The sequence below is a fragment of the Eptesicus fuscus genome, chromosome 1 (genome assembly GCF_027574615.1).
Source record: "Eptesicus fuscus isolate TK198812 chromosome 1, DD_ASM_mEF_20220401, whole genome shotgun sequence".
NCBI classification, from domain to species: Eukaryota; Metazoa; Chordata; class Mammalia; order Chiroptera; family Vespertilionidae; genus Eptesicus; species Eptesicus fuscus.
Window position 1 is genome coordinate 92,428,670 of NC_072473.1, and position 7,798 is coordinate 92,436,467.

Genomic DNA, 7,798 nt, shown 5'->3' on the forward strand with positions numbered 1-7,798 from the left:
TTAAACAAACAAGTGGTAAAGCCCTTTGTGGGAACTTGAGCAGATTTCTATCCCTCTCTGATGAACAACTATCAAGTAGTGCCAAATGTGAAGATTTTAAAACATTGTGCTGCAAGTTCATCAAGCTGAGATGTGGAGGAGAGCTTTCCAGATGGAAAGATAGGTCACGTTCTCAGGAGTATTAAGAGAACATGTGTATCCAGGTGTAGGTTACACAGTGTGGCTGGCAGTCTGGAAAGGAGAAGGCTGGAGCCTGACAGGGTCGGTGCCAAACGATTCACAGCAGGCAAGAGAGTAGATTTGTGCTCACTTTGAACGTGCTTTGAAAAGTTTCATGGGCTGAAACAGAGCTTGCGCTGGGAGGTAAAGGAATGGATGAGTTGAGAGATGCTAGAAGGCTGTTGCAGTCGTCTAGGAAGGAGATGAGGCAGCTCCTCTGGGACTTGAGAAATACTTTGAAGGTAGCCCCAGTACTTGTTGATGGGTGGCATTTATAGAGGGAGGAAAAGAGAAGAATCAAGGATAGGATCTAGGTTTTGGCTTGAATTTGGCCAAGGAATGCCTGAGGAGAAATGGATTTAAGGGTGGTATTAGAAAAATTATAGTACTTCCTCTGTGTCAGGACTTGTGTAAGTGCTTTATGTACAGTAACAGATATAATCCTCCTAACAACCCTATGAGGTAGGAGCCATTGTTATCATGCCCATTTTACAGATGAGAAATTAAGACACAGATAATAATTTGCCAAAGTCATATGGTAAATTAGTAGAGATGGGACACAAACCCAAGCAATCTACTCTAGGGTCAGTGTTCTTTTTGTTGTTGTTAATCCTCACCTGAGGATATTTTTCCATTGATTTTTTTTTTTTTAGAGAGAGAGAGAGTGGAAGGGAGGGAGAGATACAGAGAGAATCATCAATGTGAGAGAGACACATCCACATCAATTGGTTGAGGGGATCAAGCCTGCAACCAAGGTACATGCCCTTAACTGGAATCAAACCCACAACCCTTCAAAGTCCATGGGCCAACGCTCTATCTACTGAGCCAAACTGGCTAGGGCTATGGTCAGTATTCTTAACTACCATGCCATACTACCTCTCCATACTCACATTCTTGGGAATGAGGACTTGGGTTTTGGCCAGGTTAAATTTGAGATACCTGTTAGACATCCAAGTGGAGAGGTCCAGAACACAGATAGATAACAAGATTACCTGAGATGGTGGCTGTAATAGGTATGTATGGCTCTTGTTGTTATTATGTGTAAAGGGCACTGGACATACATAATAAGCCTAAAGATAATAGCTGTCATCATTATCAAGAAGTTCTACAGGCACTTCAAATCCAACTTGCCCAAATGAAACATCTTTCTCCTCAGAAATGAACTCCTCTTCCACTCTTTCTTTTAGTTAATCAAACTGGAAATGTGGTGTCAGCCTCTATTTCTTCATCTTGATCATCTGCCATATCCAATAACCACCAAGTCCTATCCACCTGGATTCTAAACTGAACCTGGTATTATTTTTCTCTTCCTCTCTGCCCCCACTACTATTTCCCCCAACAAACCTTCCTCTCTTTTTTTTTAATTTTTAAGTTGTTCATTTAATTAAGTTTAATTAATGAACCAACCAATGTGTATTGTTCTTGGATTTTTCATTTTGCCAAAGACAACTAAGACTTGGTCAGTTATGTGACCTGGTCTGTGGGCCTACACTGGGGACACGGGGCATGCAGGAGCTGGTGGGTCAGTAGCCACTATAGAAATATCTACAAAGGATATATAGCTAAGTAAAGAAAACAAGGCACAGAATAATGCATACAGTATGCAATCTTTTGTGTAAAGAAAATGGAGATTTGGATATATATATATATATATATATATATATACATATATATATATATAATATATATGTGTGTGTGTGTGTGTGTGTGTGTGTATGAAAAATTAAAGGAAAAAGTAAAAGCCACTGCCTGTAGATGAACAGAAAGAATGGGGAGAGAATACAGTGATAGAAGTTAAATCTCTCTAAATATAACTTGTTTCATAGTTTCAGATTTAGAACTGTTTAATATTCCATATAATTTTAAAGCAAAATTAAATCAAAGAGGGAAAAAAATCAATCCCTTAAAATTGAAAAATTCAAAGAAATAAACCTGTCTATCAAGTTGATGGCATAATCATACAACACAGAATAATTTGAAGATTTTAAAACACAATATTTTGACTACATATCCCTGGTGGAATATATACTGAAGACAAGAAGAAAGAAAAATTAAATTGTATTCAGTCTTTTGTTAGTATTTATGATGGTATTGTCATTTTAACACACACATATTAGAATAAACCAAATCATATATACCGTATTTTCCGGCATATAAGATGACTTTTTAACCCAGGAAAATCTTCTATACGCCCAGTCTTCTTATACGCTGGAAAATATGGTATGTATATATTTATATACACACAAAGCAAATAAGTAATAATGTTAATGTTATTAGGAACAACAATTTTCAGCATAAAAGAGATAGTATAAAAACACAGACGTTGACGCCGAAACCGGTTTGGCTCAGTGGATAGAGCGTCGGTCTGCGGACTGAAGGGTCCCAGGTTCGATTCCGGTCAGGGGCATGTACATTGGTTGCGGGCACATCCCCAGTGGGGGGTGTGCAGGAGGCAGCTGGTCGATGTTTCTCTCTCATCGATGTTTCTAGCTCTCTATCCCTCTCCCTTCCTCTCTGTGGAAAATCAATAAAATATATTAAAAAAAAACACACACACACACAAAAAAAACACAGACGTTGAGTAAAATAATCTTCCTAAGAATTGAAATTATCAGTATCAATCCTTTACTTTTACTTTCTAAAAGGTGCATATTTCCTAACTCTATCCACTGAAAAAGCAAGGAAACAATGCAACCCGGTAGTAATGAACATTCTTAATGTCCAGTTTGTGGTCTTTAAATATTATTTCCCACTGAAACATGCCAGGGCTCCTTGGGGAAAAACAAGGTTGATTCCAGATCTTTGGCAGAAAATATACAACATGAGATGAAAACCTTTTATGGTGTCTAGAATTATCAAAAATTACTAGAGTCAAGTCAAAGGACATAGGAGGGTCTTCATTTCTAATAATGCCAGGATTGCTTGTTGCAGATGAACCTTTCTGCTGTGAACAACTAGAATAGCTGAACAAAATATGAGAGAAAAAAATCTATTTGAAGACAGTGGGGAACCTACCAATGCAGTGGGGACTTGAGAAACCAAGATGCCAAAGAGAAGGGAGACACAGAGTTGTGGGCATGACGTTTGCCACCACTTTTCTTCTCAAGGTATTTACTTATTGTAAGCAGTGGCTAAGACACTGGGGGGCTGAGCAGGAGTTCCATAGCCTTTTGGAGTCGAAGGGACAAACATTGGCAGTCAGGACTCACCCAAGAGGAGAGGTCTGATAAACAGATTCTAAATTGAGATCTCCAAAGAGCTACAACTGGTATTAGGTAGGAGTGAACAGGAAGTTACTAATCCTCACAAAGATTTAAACACAGCTTTGAATTAGCTCAATTCCTCCTTAGATTTAGATGATTTGCTCTTACCCACAACCTGCAAAAAAAATCAAAGTAAATCCTCTCTTTAGGAAGATGCCATTATCCAGCTCCTCAGTTTATCTCTCTCTACTGGTATATACTAGTAATACCTGGTATTCAATAAAAATTAATCAAGAATACCAGGAGATAAAATCACATGAACAAAAAACAAGAGAAAAGATAAACAATTGGTACCTACAGATGATACAGATTTTTTAAAAAGTGCTACCAAACATGGTCATGGCTAAAGAATTAAATGGAAACTCTAGTACTAAAAAATACAATAACAGAAAACTAACAGCTTAATATATGGGTTTAACAGAAGAGTAGACATAGCTAAAGGTCAGTAAAATGGAAAAAAGTTAGGAAGAAAAACATTTGTGCTGAAGCATGTACAAAAATGAAAGGGTGAAAAATACAGAAAAGTATGTAAAAGCTATACATGGCATGGTTAAAAGGTATTATGCATTTTTTTCCAGAAGGAAAAAAAAGAGAGACAAGGAGATATAAAAACACTTGAAGAAATAATGTCCAAGAGTTTTCCAAAACTGACAAAAGGCATCAAGCTATAGATTCAAGAAGCACCACTGACCCCAGGAAAAAACACAAAGAAAGCCACACCTAGGCACATTATAATAAAAATTGAAGCAGTTTTATTTTTGTTAAAAACCACAGACAAAATGAAATAGTAAAAACAATCCAAAAAGACACATTGCCTCAATGAAACTATTACAAGCTTGATAGCTGACTTCTCAGCAGAAACAATGAAAGCCAACAGAGAAGGGAATGGCATTTTCAAAGCCTTGGGGGGAGGGAGGACTATCAACCTCAAATATGATATCAAACAAATTTTCCTTAAGAAATGAAGGTGAGAGAGAATCAAGATGGCCGCAAAGTTAAACTAATGAACTGCGCCTTGCACAGCAATTTCAAAAATACAACTAGAGAACAGAGCGTCTGCCACCCAGAACCACAGGAGAGCTGGCTGAATGGTGGATTTACAACTAAGAGGGAAGAGGAAAGCGCAAACTCGGAGGGGCTGAGACACAGTGGGTCCTCACAGCCAATTGGCCTGGAGGAAAATTCCTCCCAGTGACACCAACAATAATCAAGACTTAATTACACAAAGGAGGACCAAGATGGAGGCATAGGGAGGACGCCTGATTGTTGCCTACCACAACAATTTTGAAACTACAATGGGAAAACAGAGCAGACACCATCCAGAACCACCAGAGGGCTGGCTGAGTGGATGCTCTACAACTAGAATAAAAGAGAGGGGGACGCGGGATGATGCTGATGCCGGTGAGCCAAAGATCACACTTTAAGAACTACGGCTCTGGCGACACAATGGCGGCCTGGAACGTGCTCGGCGCAGTTCCCCTGGAGGTCTCCGGCTGAGGGGATGGCTCCACTTGCTGCCGAGCACGAACAGACGAGCCCCTGGGGGACATGAGGTGGGAGACCCCGTGCTTGCTGACCTCCGAGTCCTTCGAGAATCTCAGTGCCCCGGAAGCGGCCAGGTGCGCACACCCGGCGACCGGCCACCGCTGCAGACCCGAGCCCCGGACCAGCCTGCCACCGCACACCAGGCGCACTGGAGCTTTGCCGAGCCCACGGCCCAGCGAGTTCTGTGGCAGCCGCCCCGGAGCTTTGAGAAAATGGCCGGAGGAATTGCTGAGAGGGAATTGACCTATGAGAGTTGGGATCGGGAAGACGAGGCCCCGCTGGGTCCTGGATCCAGGAGCACTCGCCCGGCGACTGGTTGCCGCTACAGACCCGAGTGCCGCCGCAATGACCTCGGACCAGCCGCCTCCACGCACCGGGTGCACTGGAGCTTCACCAAGCCCGCCGCCCAACGAATTGCGCGGCAGCCACCCCGGAGCTTTGAGAAAATGGCCGAAGGAATTGCTGAGAGGGAATTGACTGACAGGAATTGGGATCAAGAAGACGAAGCCCCACTGGGTCCCGGGTCAAGGTGAGGCCGCACGCCCCTGGGTCTGGGCGAGGCTGGGACCCGGGTCAGGGTGAGCCTGAGTCCCGGGTCCGGGTGAAGCTGCGCACCCCTGGTTCGGGCGAGGCCACGTGCCCCTGGATCCGGGTGAGGCCGCACACCCCTGGGTCCGGGTGAGGCTGGGTCCCGGGTCCGGAAGAGGCTGTGCGCCCCTGGGTCCAGGTGAGGCCACCCGCACCTGGGTCCGGGTGTAGCTGGATCCCGGGTCCGGGTGAGGCCATGTGCCCCTGGATCCAGGTGAGGCTGGGTCCTGGGTCTGGGTGAGGCCACGCACCCCCAGGTCCAGGCAAGGCCACGCACCCCAAGGTCCGGGTGAAGCTGGATCCCGGGTCCGGGTGAGGTCGTGCGCCCCTGGATCCAGGTGAGGCTGGGTCCTGGGTCTGGGAGAGGCCACACACCCCTGGGTCCAGGTGAGGCCACGCGCCCCTGGGTCCAGGTGAAGCTGGATCCCGGGTCTGGGTGAGACTGTGCCCTTGGGTCCTGGAGAGGCCACGCGCCCCTGGGTCCGGGTGAGGCCACGCGCCCCTGGGTCCAGGTGAAGCCGTGCCCCTGGGTCCGGGTGAGACCAAACCAGAGGGAGTCGGACCTGCAATACCAACATTTGTCCACCATCCAGAGCTGAAAAGTCAGTGCCGACATGTACACATAAGGAACTGGTGGACATTGAAATTGGGTCTCAAAAGAACTGTTGGTCCAGAAAAAAACTCACTACAGACTGATTCATTTGCCTGTCAGCATAACTATTATTGCTCATCTCACATTCGGTTCTTATAAGTATATTTCTAGTAACACATGATCTCACTCATCTAGGGGAAATGATGAACAACATAGACTGATGAACAAGAACAGACCCAGAAACAAGGAGGCATCAATCGGACTGTCGGGCTGCAGAGGGAGGGTAGGGGAAGGTGGGGGTAGGGGGGAGAGATTAACCAAAGGACTTGTGTGCATGCATACGAGCCTAACCAATGGTTAAGGACAACAGGGGAGTGGGGGCATCCGTGGGGAGGGGTGTGGGATGGGAATGGGTGGATGAGGACAAATATGTGACACCTTAATCAATAAAGAAATTTAAAACAACAACAACAACAACAAAAACAAAAAAATACACAACTAAAAAAAAAAATAAAGAAATGAAGGTGAGCCCTGGTCGGTGTTCCCAGTGGTTAGAGCATCTACCCATGCACCAAAGGATTGAGGGTTCAATTTCCAGTCAAGGGCATGTACTTAGGTTGCAGGTTCCATCCCTAGCCCTCATGGGGTGTGTGTGGGAAGCAACCAATCAATGTGTCTCACACTGATCTTTCTATCTATCTCTCTCCCTCCCTCTTTTCGACTCTCTATATAAAAAAATCAATCAAAGAAATATCTATTGATAGTGAACTACTATCAATAAAAAAAATAAAATAAAAAAATCCTGAGAATATTTATCACCAACAAAAATGCACTAAAGGGAATTTTCAAACAGAAAAAAATATCACAGATGGAAGCATGGAACTACAGGAAAAATGGAGAGCAATAGGAAAGGTCAGCAAAATTAAAATGGATTCTATAAAACAATAATAATAAAACGCTACAGTAGTTAAAACATACATAGTTAAAATATATAACAGCAGTAAGCACAAAGAGTGGATGATAGTAAACAAAATTAGTGTGTTCTAAGGCCATCATTTTGTTCAAAAAACAGTAAAAGTAACACATTATCTTAATCTTTGATGGTTCAAAGACATAACTCCAGGGCAACCACTAAAAGTGTAGTGACTTGCACAATATAAATGTACTTAGTGCCACTGAACTGTACACTTAAAATGGTGAAAATAGTAAATTTTTAAGTATATTTTACCAGAGTAAAACAAGAGCAGTATATAAATACACATCTAACAAACTATTACAGGGGGGAATTAACTAATAAAAATAGTCTATCTCAGAGAAAGAGCGGGAGGGAAAAAGAGAGGGAGAAAGAATGATGAAAAGCATACAGGAAATTTTTTGTATTATTCTTGCAATTTTTCTGTAAGTTTGAAATAGTGTCAAATATAAAAAGTTAAGGGGAAAAAGTTTTCCTATGTTAAGAATACATAGACCAGTGTTTTCAAGTCTTCAGAATTTCACAAATGAGAAATATTTCAAAAATGCATTGGTATATACAGCAATGAAAATGAATAAACTGTGGCTACACAGAACAACATGGTTGAATTCACAAACA